This window comes from Lonchura striata, chromosome 8 (assembly GCF_046129695.1).
Source record: "Lonchura striata isolate bLonStr1 chromosome 8, bLonStr1.mat, whole genome shotgun sequence".
Taxonomy (NCBI): domain Eukaryota; kingdom Metazoa; phylum Chordata; class Aves; order Passeriformes; family Estrildidae; genus Lonchura; species Lonchura striata.
The window spans coordinates 22,875,461-22,889,445 of NC_134610.1; the positions used below are offsets into that span (position 1 = coordinate 22,875,461).

General features: G+C 43.9%; 1 protein-coding gene across 6 annotated transcripts in view; it reads left to right on the forward strand.

Annotated features, from left to right (window-relative positions):
* Positions 1–1,300: 1,300 nt before the first annotated feature.
* The window catches only part of OSBPL6 (oxysterol binding protein like 6), an 85,184-nt gene continuing 72,499 nt past the window's right edge, over positions 1,301–13,985 (forward strand). For 5 of the 6 annotated variants that reach the window (XM_021552440.2, XM_021552445.2, XM_021552444.2 and 2 more), the window contains exon 1: positions 1,454–1,565. The gene's annotated coding sequence lies outside the window, so the exon portion shown is untranslated. Of the gene's footprint in view, positions 1,370–1,453; positions 1,566–13,985 lie in introns of those variants that run through there. The other variant, XM_021552443.3, reaches the window with a different exon arrangement.

Below are 13,985 nucleotides of genomic sequence, written 5' to 3' on the forward strand. Positions count from 1 at the left end.
TCCCTTATTGAAATTTGCTGGCGGTGGCATCTAGTTCTCCAGGGATTTCAATTGATTTTTTTGGACAATGACATCTATTTCCAATCTTGTTACCATGAACCAGAGAGCAGGGCCGAGGTGGGGGATGTAAATAGTATGAGTACAGTTTGCTGAGAGAGGCCTCAGAGCCATCTCTGGAGGGCAGGAGGGGCACCAGCCGTGGGGACAGGGAGTGACCAGGCCCAAGCAGCAGGACCAGGGTGCCAGAGGCACATCACTTACCAGACAGACAAGTTTACAACCTGCCTGCTCCACAGCAGGGTGACCTGTTCCACTCCATGGGTTCTCTACACAAGACAGTCCAGCTTCCCCTTTCCAAAGGTGTGTTTAAGTTATCAAGGATGTTGAAAAAGCTGTGATGGAGGATCTACAGGGGAAAAAAGCAACTCCGCATCCCCAAAAAACCAACCTACCAAAACAAAACAACCCTCAAAAACCTAACACAAATTAAATCAGAGGAGTAATTTCTACGGCAGCTTTCTGGCGCGTGTAATGTGTTTCTTTACAACCTCCCTTTATCAGATGACAAAGATTGATCAGCTAACGCAGTGACCACTGCGGGAGGGTGACTGTGCAAGGCTGGGTGTCATGCTTGTGTCACCAAGGCTGGGTGGGGAAAGGCACTTAGGCTGCCGCTGCCAGCCCGGTCCCTTGGCGGCACCCCTTTGTCTGACACCGTCCTCCCGCCCCTGGCACGGCGGTCCCTCTCGCTCCAGCACAGCACGTGCTTTCCCGTTTAATTCCAGACCTGATGTCATGAGCGCAGCCCCGCCGGTGCCCGGTTTCTCCGACACGCCGGCAGCATCCCGACTCGGGGCTCCGCTTGGCGCACGGGGCCGGCTGCGGAGGGACGGCGAGGGGAGGTGCCGAGCCCGGTGCCGTGCCGAGCCCGGAGCCGTGCCGAGCCCGGAGCCGTGCCGAGCCCGGTGCCGTGCCGAGCCCGGAGCCGTGCCGAGCCGGTGCCGTGCCGAGCCCGGAGCCGTGCCGAGCCCGGAGCCGTGCCGAGCCCGGTGCCGTGCCGCCCGGCGCCGTGCCGAGCCCGGTGCCGTGCCGAGCCCGGAGCCGTGCCGAGCCCCGTGCCGTGCCGAGCCCGGAGCCGTGCCGAGCCCGGTGCCGTGCCGAGCCCGGAGCCGTGCCGAGCCCGGAGCCGTGCCGAGCCCGGTGCCGTGCCGAGCCCGGAGCCGTGCCGCCCGGCGCCGCCCCGCCGCTGCGCGCAGAGGGCCGCGGCCGCGCTCGGCCGAGCATCCCCGCGCCGCCAGCCCCCGCCGGCCCGGCCCCGGCAGCCGGGCCCCGTCGCTGCCGCGGGGGCAGGCCGGGCCGGCCGGCGCAGGTGGGTACGGCCGGCGGAGGGCACCTTGGCCGCGGGCGGGGGCGGGGGGCGGCGCGGCGGGGCTGCGGCTGCCCGCCCCCTCCCTCCTTCCCTGCCTCCGTCAGGCGGGCGGGAGCTGCGGCGGGAGGGAGCGGGAGCGCCGGGGCGCAGCCTTCCCGGGCCGCAGCGGGGATGCGCCGCGGATCCCGGCCAGGAGGTGGGCGCGGAGCGGCGGCGCTGGGGGCGCGGGTGCGGGGCCGGGGCGGCGGCCGGGCCGCGCGGGGAGCCGCGGGTCGGGCGCGGCGGGCGGTGCCGGTGCCGGTGCCGCGGCGGTGCCGGTGCCGCGGCGGTGCCGGTGCCGCGGCGGTGCCGGTGCCGCGGCGGTGCCGGTGCCGCGGCGGTGCCGGTGCCGCGGCGGTGCCGGTGCCGCGGCGCTGCCGCCGGGGGAGGCGGGAGCGGCCGGGGCGCGGCGGCGGCGGCGAGCCCGGGGCCGGGACCGGGGCCGTGGTCCGGCCCGGCCGTGGCTCTGAGGCCCCGGGGCGCAGCCGGAGCATCCGGACCGAGCGGGCCGGGCCGGGGTTACGTAACGGCATCCGCGCGGAGATGCGCCGGTGTCAGCCCCGGCTTCCCTGGCGCTCCCCGAAGTCGTGATTTTTTCGCCCTTCCCTGCAGAGCAATTTAAAATGCTCCAATAAACTGTGTGGTCTGTGAGGTTCAGTTGCAGATTAGCTATTGCCGAGTTGATGCACTCTTAGGATGCCTTTTTGTTTTCATTCTGTTTCTCTCCAAAAAAGGCAGGAATGGCCTGTATTCCCAATTTGCTAGTAAGGCTGCAAATCCCTTACACATACTTTGAAGATATATGGATTCATTAAAACTGATGTTTGGAAATCATGTGTTTGCCAGAAGTGCTGATGCTTAAAATGACTGTATGACGTGAGTTTTGCCATTGGCTCGTCATTTCGTGTCAGTTTCTAATTGCTGTCGTGTGCTGGGAGGATACATTGGTGATTTTCTTCCCGAAAGCTTCAGCAATGCAGGTACCATGGACCAAAAGTAACTGAAACAAAAGACCTTGCTGGACTTCTCAGAGCAAATTAGGAAGCCAAGGTCAAAAAGCAAATGTCAGTGCAACTTGTATGGGCTAGTGTGAGAGAACAAAAGTATTCACAAATCTTATTTGAGAGTTTAAGTGAAGTGTTCCTTAAATAGACTATTACTCAGTAGATGAAAAAAATGCTTAGTGAAGGTGTGAGGAATTTGCTATTTTAGGACTACAATTAACTATATCAGCTCAATTTTAATGGAACTAGTACATTTAATTGCATTCCTAACAGATTTTCTGTTCTCTAGATGATTAACTTGCAGAATGATACTAGCTCAAAGATTAAAATCTCATCAAGTATCTAATGGTTTCTCTACAGTGTAATTGTGTTTGGTTTATAATAGTTCTTTTCTAATAACCAGCCTTTGCCCATAAAACTGTAGATAGTATAATTAGACTTTTTTATCTTGGTGTAAATGACATGACCTTGACCTTTAGAGGTTAAACAGATGTCATTGTTATGGATCTTGTATGTTTAGTGAAGCATTTTATGTATATATAATAAATACTGTTTACTTTTTGTTTAAAAACTACACTGGAGACTATTTTATCTTTTCTCTCCACCTCAGATAAATTAACAGAGATGTGTACAACACTGATTATTTGAAAACCGTAACAGGTTTATATTTAAACAACCTTTTCTTTCCAAGTACATGGCAGGATGTATATTTGGAAAACAATATTGGAGGGTTTGTTACTGAAGATTCCCTAAACATTTTCCCTTGCTGCTGAAGGCTGAAAGAGGTACCCTTTGTTGTACTGTAGTTCATCAAGCATGCTTCTTCCACTTCCCATTAATTTGCTATTGCGCTCCCAGATCCTGCAGAGTGCTTGGAGCTGTGCTGTTGGGGGCCTTGTCTGCAGCCTTGCTTATTGCTGGGATATTTTTGCTCTTAGCCCATTCTGGGAGCTCATTCATGACTGTCTGTGATGTGAACACTGATTTGCATATACCTGTAGGAACACACATGGCATATTTTTCCAAGTGCTGGTGTTGGAGGGCTGCACTCTGTGTATTTATATGCTCAGATGTGTTTTTATACAGCCATCAAAAACACACTTTACTCAGGTGTGAAAGTACCCGTGCTTCTGAGAAGCGATTAGGACATTATTACAAGCTGCCATGGCTGTGGAAAGTTCAAGCTCTGTGACTTGTATAATAGGGCAGTCCCTGACCTCCTGCTGTGTTGCAAATGGTGGTAGACATGAGCCTGCTCTCCTTTGCCACTTCTTTCTCCAGTCCACTCTGGAGATGGGAGCAGAGTGTTCATACTACTCCTTCCTTTAGTCCTGTGGCACACGTGAGTGTGGTTGTGTATGTGTGTACCCTGGGTGCTGTGCATTTCAGCTGAGCCACAGGCTACTGAAGGATTTCTTAGTGTGATGGAAGTGAATGAGTTTGCTCTTGTTCTTTCAAGTCCATGGGATATCAGCACGGGTTTTTCTCTGAGAATTAGTGCTTCTTTACCATGGGGCTTTGTCTCAGGAGGGCTGTATTTCTTAAGGGACTTTAGTCAGCCTTCTGTGCCTGTGCCATGCTGGAGAGCTTGCTGTCCCTGCAGTGGGAGATGGGAAGGAACTGCCAGCACTTCACTCTAAAGATGTGTGTGTTTATATTTTTAATGTGTGTGTGTTTATATTTTTAATGTGTGTGTATGTATAAAATGAGCCTGTCCTAATGATTTAATTAGCCCCTCTGCCTCATATATAGGGCAGCAAATGCTTGTACATTACTCACATATTTTCTATTTTTTTTTAAACCACTGAACAATTCAAACAGTTCCTAGACATTTCTGGGAGTTTGTTTTTGTTTTTTTTTTTCCTTTTCCTTGTAACTAAATGTTTTCTGGTTTTGAAGCTTTTGACTAGCCTGGTAGGGGAAAAGGCAGTAGTTTCTGTAGATAATTTTCATGGGAAATGTTACTCTGGGTAATTAGACTTCAAAAAGGAATTTCTCAAAGAATTTCCTACAGACTTGTGTTTCTTTTGTGAGCTAAGTTTAATGTGATTTAAAAAAATCCTTCACAGTGGAATACTAAAGTAAATGCTTACTTTTTTGGGGGCGGTGGAGGGTGTGTGTGTTTGTGTGTTGAATTTGCCATATCAACTTTCTAGGTGTTGAAGGAAGCAGCAAAAGGTACAGTAGATGAATTAAAGTAAGTATGCTTAGGCCATTTGAGGGATGTTGAATTTCTGGCAAATTTTAAATATGGCTTTGGTCTTATAAAGGAAACTCCAGCTGCCACAAATCTAGTGGCAATATATATATTTAATATATAATGAGGGGTCAGGTAACATGAGCTGACTTTGGTTATAATGTTATGAAGCATTAAGGAATATGTAGTTATAGAGTCATGGAATGGTTTGGGTTGGATGGAACCGTGACAGGTCTGCTAGTCCAACCTCTTGCAATGAACAGGCACATTCTCCAGCTGGATCAGGCTGCTCAGAGCCCCAGCCAGCCTGGCCTGGATGTTTCCAGAGATGGGGTATTGACTGCCTCACTGCTTCGGTGTTTTGTCACCATCATCATCGAAAAACTTATTCCTTGTATCCAGCCTGGATCTACCCTCTTTTAGCTTAAAACCATTACCCCATATCCTATTGCTGTTGTCTTAGGCTCTGCTAGCAGAGTTTGTGCTATGAGCGGTGTTACTGTGTTTGTAATTCATTTCACAATCTCCGTACCAAGGTTTTCTGACCTGTAAATACAAAGTTTCAGCTCGTTCTTGTAAGTTAGAATACAGACACGGAGGCAGTTAAAAGTTTGACTGTTTTTAATGCCACTGCTTTATATGTCCAAGTAAATGGTATTTCTAACATGTCCCTCTTTTGGGGTTGTTCCTTTTAAAAGAGTTGGAAAAGGGTGGAAGAGCCTTTTGGTGCTGACAGCTGATAAACCAGTGAAAGGGAGAACAGCTAAATGTGAAATATGGAAAATGGGAGAGCGCCACAAAAATGACCCTGTAAAGTTGTGTCTCTTAGGGAAAATTCTGGGCTGCATAGACTTGTTAAGATTAAGGGAGGAAAAAAGTGAACAGTACCGAAATACTAGAGACAGCTGTTAAATGGGGAAAAATGGGGTTGGTTTTGTTGCTGTTTTTCCTTTTTTTTAATGGGATTTGGGTAAGTGACGCCTAAAGGGTCCTCCCAATATATATTTTTTTGTAATTTTGTTTTGCCATTATAGGTGATATCCAGAAAATTGTTAATTTTATATTAAAAGTGGAAAATAGACAGTGCTCAGGAATGCAGAATTATTCTTTTTCTGATACACATATGTTAAAACCCCTGTGGAATTTCCAGATAGTTTTGAAGCTGGTTCCAAGTGAAATGTGTCAGTCTGCAGTGCTGAGGGCTGTTTACAGGTATGGGTGGTAGCAGCAAGTAGGGAGATGGTGAATTTCCAAGCTTGTCTTTCTGAGAAATCTACAGACTTAAATGGTTGCTTAAATGGTTTTAGTGTGAGCCCCTCCATCACCAACTCAGAAACCAAAAAAGATTGTCTGTCATTACTTGTTACCTACAACATTAAAAAGAGAAGCTTTGAAGGAAGAGTAAGTTGGAGATTGAAGAAGAGTGAGAGGATGGGTCTGGAATGTATGGCAGTTGTAATATGATTAAATTAGGAGAGCTTTATAGTGATTCTTAGAAATGCCTCATTGTAGCAGAGCATTTTTAAACAGAATTAAATATTTCCTTTTTTTTTCCCCAGTTGCTTAAAGGTGAATATATTTTAATATTAGTTGAGAGCACTTCTCTTAAAGGAGATAATCTTGATGTGTGAAGAAAAGAAGTCTCTAGCTTATTGTGAGTTTAATATAGAATTGCAAGAATTTTAATTAGCAGGTGTCATGCTAGATTTGAAGATTAGTTTTTCTACCAAAACCCCAATTTCCCTCTGTGGAAAGTGGTTTTCTTGCTGTCTTTTTGCTGGAAGATGATATCTATATTTCTCACAGGATCCAGTGCTTTGGCATATTTAAAACATTCTGTGTTCCTCAATCAAATATTTCACAATTTTTGAATTTAGACTCTCCTCCCATTCCAATGTATCTTTTCCCTCTTATTTTGAGATGCTGAGAATAAGATGGGTAAGTTGGATCTACTCAGAATTTAGCAGATAGCAGTCTTGGTTAAGATCTTTCACAGTGTGATCTGCTTACATTTGTAATTCTGCTAAAATAATTTTATTTTCCTTTTTTTTTTTTCCCAGTGGAAATTGAGAGATGGAGATGCTTCTAGCCTATAAACTGCATAAACCCCTTAGTACCTTTCAGTTCTCATGAAATTTGTGGAAATCACAAAAATCATGCTAAGTCCCTATTGATTTACATGTTTCTAGCAGAGATGCCAAGGCACTGATGGATTCTCTACTTAAAAGTCTGTATTAACAGAGCTCTATGTGGTATCAAATGTAGTCCCACTCTAGTGCAAATGCTGTTCTGTTGGTATGAGGCTTTTCTAGAGCCCATGCTGTTCCCAATTAAATTAGTGAATTATGACTGTGAAGGATGCAGAGGTGTTAAAATTATGCATTGGATCCTTTACATCAGTAGAGTAGAGCACAGATCTGGGATTGCTTTGTTGGGAAGACAAGTCAACCCAAAGTAGGTAACATTTGTCTAAGAATGATCTAAAGATCGAGTGCAAGAAACCTTATCTTGGAATGTGATACACTTTTTCAGATGATGAACTGAAACATTTCTCAACAGAAAATCTAACAAACTCAGGTTGCCCAAAGAAGAGTCTGTATGAAACCTGTGCCATGGAGTGAAGCCTACCTGCTCTGGAAGAGGAGGCCTTGGCTACATCTGCCCAGCAGCAGCTGACCTGATCAGTCCCGAAAAATGAAAAGCAATAGAAGGACTTTGCTCTGTAGCATCTCCTGCTTCCTGTAAAATGTTTGCAGTGGGAGCCTAAAGAGTTACAGAAACCTTGGTGGTGACTGCTAATTGACCTGAGATATGGGCAGTGGAATTGGTGAGACTTTCACAGCTCATGCTGACGGTTTAAATGAGAAAGAGCTAAATAATAAATAAATGAGAAAGGAATTAAAGCAGTTGCCCCAGGTATGGGGGAGCAGAACAAGGGCCACAGGAGAGAACACTTGGTGGGAGGTCCAGGCCACTGGTCAGGACTTGGACACACTGAGCAGCTGGAGTGAGCGTTCTGTTCCTCAGGGTCTCTTGTGCCAGGGTCTCCTGGATCTTGATTTTTGTGTATCATGGAATAGACAAGCTGGGATAGAAATGCCACACTCATCCTGTTTAATATAACATGACTTTATTTTATTCAGATTATGTGATGCAGTGGTGTCTCAGTTCTTGTTGCCACCTCAACCTCTTCCCCTGTGACAAACTCAGTATGGATAATGTGGTGTTAAATGGAATTTGGGTCAAGAGAAGTTTCTGTTAACATCCTACAGGAATGGTTCCAGGCTGATGATCTTTCCTCCTGTTTCACCTCTGCCTTTACTGTGTCTGTCCTTTGTGTAGTCAACCTGCATCTGCAGGGGACTGCAAGTGCACTCTTTCTCCCACTTCTACTTTATGAGGATTTTTATAGCTGACCTTCTCAGGGATGTGTGGCACCCTTTTGATCTTTTTTCAGGAAAACAGTGTTTAACTGTTTTTTCCCTTCTGCCTTTGAAAATCAAATTTAACCTTGTTTGGAAAGAAACAGCAGTGTTATAGGAGAAGTGGGAGAGAAATTAACCAAAGAGACTGTAGCTCATCTTCTTAGATTACAGTTTTTGAGATTTTGGCCATGAGATAAAAGTTTCTTTAATTAATTTATTTTCAGAGAAAATGGAGGAGAGCCACTTATTTTCTTTTATAAATTGGTATTTAGGGAAGCAGTTAGCTGTGTTGTCACCTGGTAAGGATAAATCTAGGGAAAATGGAAAGGTAGAATCACTGATGGAGAGCTACAGAAATGGCAAGAAATTGACTAGATAAAGGGACTTTCATCTTGAAAATGGGAAGCTGGAGTGGTTAGTTTAGTGACAAATGTTTTTTTCAGAGTAGAGTGGGTCAGCTGGGTGAGAAAGTGGTGGCTAGTGGTGGCAATGATACTTAGTTAAAAGGAAGAAGCTTCAACATGACACAGCTTCCAACATGCTGAGATCCCAACAGCAGCAGTTGGTGTTGAGTCATCATGAAGTCCGTCTGACCTCAATGTGAACATGACATATACATCCCTCTGGTAAGTAATTATGTTGCTTTTCTCTTTAAGTCCATGCTTCTGGAATTTATTCTGCTTCTGGAGAACAAGCTTCATAAGATGCTTGCCAAAAACAGAAGGATAGGAATGATATGAAATAGAGCTGTAGAGGAGTCAGAGGTTCAGTCTGTAGCCAGTCAAATTATTTTTCTTTCTGTGTAATGATTGAAGAAGGCTAAAATCCCTACCTCTTCCTGTCAGTTAAATACAAGTTGTCTTTCCACATTCGCTTGTGCCTGACAACTCTGCTCTGTGTAACTTCTAGGAAGTGTAGGCAGGTCACAGTTGCTACCTGGTGTAATATTCTTGGGTGACATAATCATGCATTCTCTGACTGAAGGGAAAAAAAAGAGTTCTCTAATTCTCCTTAACTGTGACCTATATTGTGTGGGTGTGCAAATATGCTGTGGAAAGCTAAATGTAAATTACATGCTGTTCCACTGAGCAGGCTTTTCTCAGTTGTCCTAATAATTGCTAGCGTAGCTGACATACAAAACCCATGGTCAGTTTGCAGTATGCAATTCAGTGACTTGCAAGGCAATGCAATTATTATTTGCAATGCAAAATAATCTTTAAAAAACCCAAACAAGGTATTTTCTCTAGTAGCTGCAAAATCTGCCTCTTGCCCAGTCGCCATAAATACTGTTTTGTGACAGGACTTACAATTAATAAAAAGAGTGACTTCTATCTCTAATTAATACCATAATGGTTGTTCTTTCTTTTGATGTGGATTGAGGATTACTGGGAGAGGCCTCAAACTAAGTCAGAAATGAGGGTTAGAATTAGCCCAGCTGACCAACCCTGAGACCCTTACAGGACTCTCCAATAGCTCCACATGGTAGTACAGTGTCTGTGAGTTTAAGGCGAAGAAAAAGCTTCAGAAGTAATCTATGATGTGCTTTTTAATTGCCATTTCTGGTGATGCAGAGGTTGTGGTTGGATCTGCAGATGCACTGAAATGGAGCAATGACATGGCAGCTTGGGTTCATAGCTCCTGCCCTTTCCATAGCAGCTGCTGTCTGTGTCTATCTGCCTGCTACAAATCTAAATTTTCTGAACTACACTTCAGGAGGAGAGAGTGTCAGATTTTTTGCCTTTAAAATTAATGAATTCCTATTCATCAATTTCTTTGGGTTTTCATACTGTTTTGGCCAAAACAATGTAACATCAATCTAGAAGGAGTAGGTTTGGCTAAAATAGCTGTGTTGTAGTCATCTGGCCTTTCCTAAAGCTGTGGTATTTTTCTTAATACCTTTGGGTTTTAGGTTTCCAGCTGAGATACCCAGACCAGTTCTGCTGAGGCTGTGTAACACATTGCTGCTCATAGTTCTGATTTTTGTGCCTTCCTGGGTGCCTCAATGCTCTCCCAGCTATATGACCTTTTTAGGTCCAAACACCCACTTGTCCTCTCTGACGCGTGCACATTCTAATAGCTGGAATGTTGCTCTGTATGAGGGCAGTGCATGGGCAGAGAAGGAAGGAAGGAAGGAAGGAGGGATTGCTGCCTCCAGCTCTGATTTCTGCTGCCTGCCCAGCCCAGAGCTGTGCTGGCCCTTGGCTGCTGGCTTGTGATGCAAAGGCACGGGGACACTACTATTCTCTGCCAGCTTATGGTATTTCTGGTGTAATTACCTTCTGATATATTCATTATTAGATTTGTCCCTCAATGTTCTTCAGCATTTTTAAAGATTTATTCAGTGTTTTCAGATTTGTATGCTTTCTTCTTAACTTTGTGAGCACTTTAGCTCAATCATTTTGCATAAAGCTGTCAAATACCAGTCATAAACCTGTGCTGTATCTCTTTACTAGTCTATATATTATTGACTATTTGAATTATTTTAAAGTTACACAGAATTCTTTTGTAAAGTATAAATCCATTGACTTTAGAATCATCCACATTTTCTCCATTCTTTTTCACATGTCTTTTTGTAGTAAATCAGTAAAAATAATTCCAAAGATGGAGTAAGGAATAATGCTGTGTAAAATGCAGGTAGATAATAACAATAACTTGATAAACATGGTGAATTTCCCCTAAGGGGAGCAGCTAAGTCACATCAGGTGAAGGGGCTTTACATAGAGTAAACCACAACTATTGAGTTGTGATTGATGCATATTAGGCTTAGAGCTCTCTCTAGAAAAAAGGCAGTATCTCATAACAAAGCAGTTTGTTTTTTGGTTTTTTTTTTAATGCCATTGTATAAGTTTAAAGGATATGAACATAGTTAAAAAATGATGGTTTTGTTTTGTGTTCTGCTTTGTCTGGTTGCGGGCGCTGTGCTCAGCGGTGAGAAACACCGAACGTGCTTGTGGGGGGTATGGCAGCTTCAGAGATTTTATTCTTCAGCGTCTGTGGCAGCCTTCCCATCTTGGAAACTAGTGGAAACAAATTGCTCAAAGGCTGCAGATATCTTGAGGAACACATAGTTCTGCTTCCTTGGCTGAATCTTGGGTAGTTTGCCATGAAAGTGTGTCACAGCTGTGTGATACCACACTGAGAAAACCAACATTGCTGAATCCGCCGCCGCTCCGGCTCTGCCGGGCCCCCAGGAGAGCCAGCGGGCACTGCCCGCGCCGGGGGCGCGACAGGAAAGAGGCCTGGGAGAACAAAGTCACAGCGCCGGCACACCGAGGAAAATGGGCTGTTTTCCTGCCGCTTCTTACGCCTAGAAGCACTGGGAGGTGCCATTTCTTAATAGCAGCAAGCGAAATATTTCTGCGCTTTAGTTTGGTGCGCCTGTCAAGGTGGGTTATACATCTCAGCTGTGCTGAAGCAGATTTGAATGTAATGGTGCATCTTCCAAATGCAGTTTTCTCATTTAGGAGGACAAGTCTGAACAGGAGTAAATGTCTGTATGTGTTGTGGGACCCAGAAAGTAATTCAAGCAGACCTCTCTGAAATTTTTCTTTTTAAGCAATCTTGGTATGCTGCAAAAATGAATTTAAAATCTTTAGATACCCACAGGTAACAGCACAGAAAATCAATACTTTTTCAGTTAATGTCAATTTTTTCCATTAAAGGATAAATGAGGAAGTGTGATGCTTCCAGTCTTCTCAGACTTCTGTGCGTTTCCCAGACAGCTGGTTTTAATTTATCTCTATATTTTGCATAGTGTGTACTTAGTGCTTGTCATTCTCATGGCCAGCCATTGCTTGTACTTAATCAAATAACGATGCAACTGTGGTACGTTTTAAAAGCCTGTGTTCAACTAAGAGGGTGAATTTTTTATTTTAGAAAACTTTGTAGGAAACTGAAAATGATCCCTGTCATGGGTTAGATTTTTACTTACTTGGAGATGTGCTGGCTCTTTGTAGTCACTGAAATTTATCAGTGTTTAAATACTTCTGCTTTGAAGGCTCTGGTCTTGCATTTAATTTTTATAAACAAAAATATTGTGAGACAGGATAAGCATTTTACAAATAGTTTCAAAGGCTAAAACAAATATTTGAAGGGAATGAATGTACTGTTGGTTTCAAACTTCTACTATAGACTTCTGCTCTCCATAACCTTTTGTCTTCTGAGGGTTTGGCTGGAGTGATGGGGAAGTGGAGACCACTGCCCTGGAAAGAGTGAAAAAGGAAAGGAAAATAACCTTCCTAAGTTTTCCAATGCATGGGCAAAGGTCTGCTTTTTAAAATAGATGCTGTTTTCCTTTTTCAGGATGTTTGTTAAAAATCAGAGAAAATAAGGATGAATTTGGAATTTTCTTTCCATAACAGTGCAATTTCCAGCTGTTATGGAAAGTGCTTTTCTCCCCTCCTTTTTAAGCTGCCTTTTAGATTTTTTGTAATTGGAAAGCTGTCCCAAAACATATTTGTCAGGTGTCACTCTGTAGCCATAATGCAATTAACCTTACAAGTCCTTTTTACTTCCTTAGTGTATTTGCTTGGTAGTCTTTCAAGAATTATTTTACTGCTATTTTCTGGTGTTGATTAATTTTGGAACAGGTATTGCATACAGCAGGGGAGTTTCTCTTCTGTGTAAATGGCTGTGGGCATCTTGGCTGAGGTTACTGAGACATATTTGGCTAAATGCTCATTTGCCAGATATTGTGAAGGACTGAAGAATGTTGAAAAACTTAACTGAGTTACTTAAGAAAATTATTGTTGTCCTTACAGCAGGAGTGATTTCTCCTCTGAAGGAAGAAAAAGAAATTGCAAAAGAAATTGAAAGTCAGTACTGAGTTAGAACAAATGTAAAGGGTAACAAAATACTAATTTGAGGCATGAAATTGTCCTAAAGTGCCTTAACAAAAAAGGGTCTAAGTTTAGTATCTTTGTTCATTCTGTGGCAATATACGCATTAATGAAAAGTTTGAATGGAAAAACACTAAGTCTCTCTTTTGAGTAGAACTTGGATACTCTAATTCAGTTTTCTGGTATAACTTTCTCAAGATATATTAATTTATGATAATGAAAGTATTATGAATGGTAATAAAAATCTTTTTGGGATAACATTTATGTATATCACAATAGATTTTCACTGTCTAAATGATAGATGACTCAGAATCAATGCTTTTATTCTAATGAATTTACAAATACTGAGTTGTCCTTACTTGAGTTTATAATTTGTGAATAGTAACAAGGAGCAGAGGGAGAAATTTCATCTCTATTTCTATATTTATGGTACCTTTTAAGGCTTTAAATATTTTATTAGCATTTTATTGTTTATTCCTGACATTAATCTTGCATAAAGTATTGTTTTCAGGACAATTCTTGTGCCTAGATGTTGTTGCCAGATAATGGTAGGAGATTTTTCAGTAACTAAGAAATCAGTAGGCAACAGGAAGCTTAAAGAGGTGATGCTGAACTTCAAACCATGAGTTGTATGGCATTAGAAGTTCAGAACATCCTGAGGACTTGAGCTGGAGCCTCTGACACAAATTGTGAGGGCTGGAGCACATCCCTGAGAAGCCAGGCTGAGAGGGGTGGCTTTGTGCAGCCTGGAGAAGAGAAGGCTCCAGGGAGGCCTTAGAGCACCTGTCATTACCTAAAGGGAGCCTTTTACAGGGCTGTGTTGACAGGACAAGGAGCAATGCTTTAAACTGATAAAGGGTGGGTTAAGTCAGGTATAAGGAAGAAATCCATCATTGTGAGGGTGATGAGGCACTGGCACAGGTTGCCCAGAGAAGCTGTGGATGTCCCATCCTTGCCAGTGTTCAAGGCCAGTTTGGACAGGGCTCTGAGCAGCTCCATCAGATTTAGTGAAAGGTGATGGAGCTTCCAACCCAACCCATGGCAGAGGGTTGGAACTTGATGATCTTTAAGATCCCTTTTTACTCAAACCATTCTGTGATTCTATGTATAGGT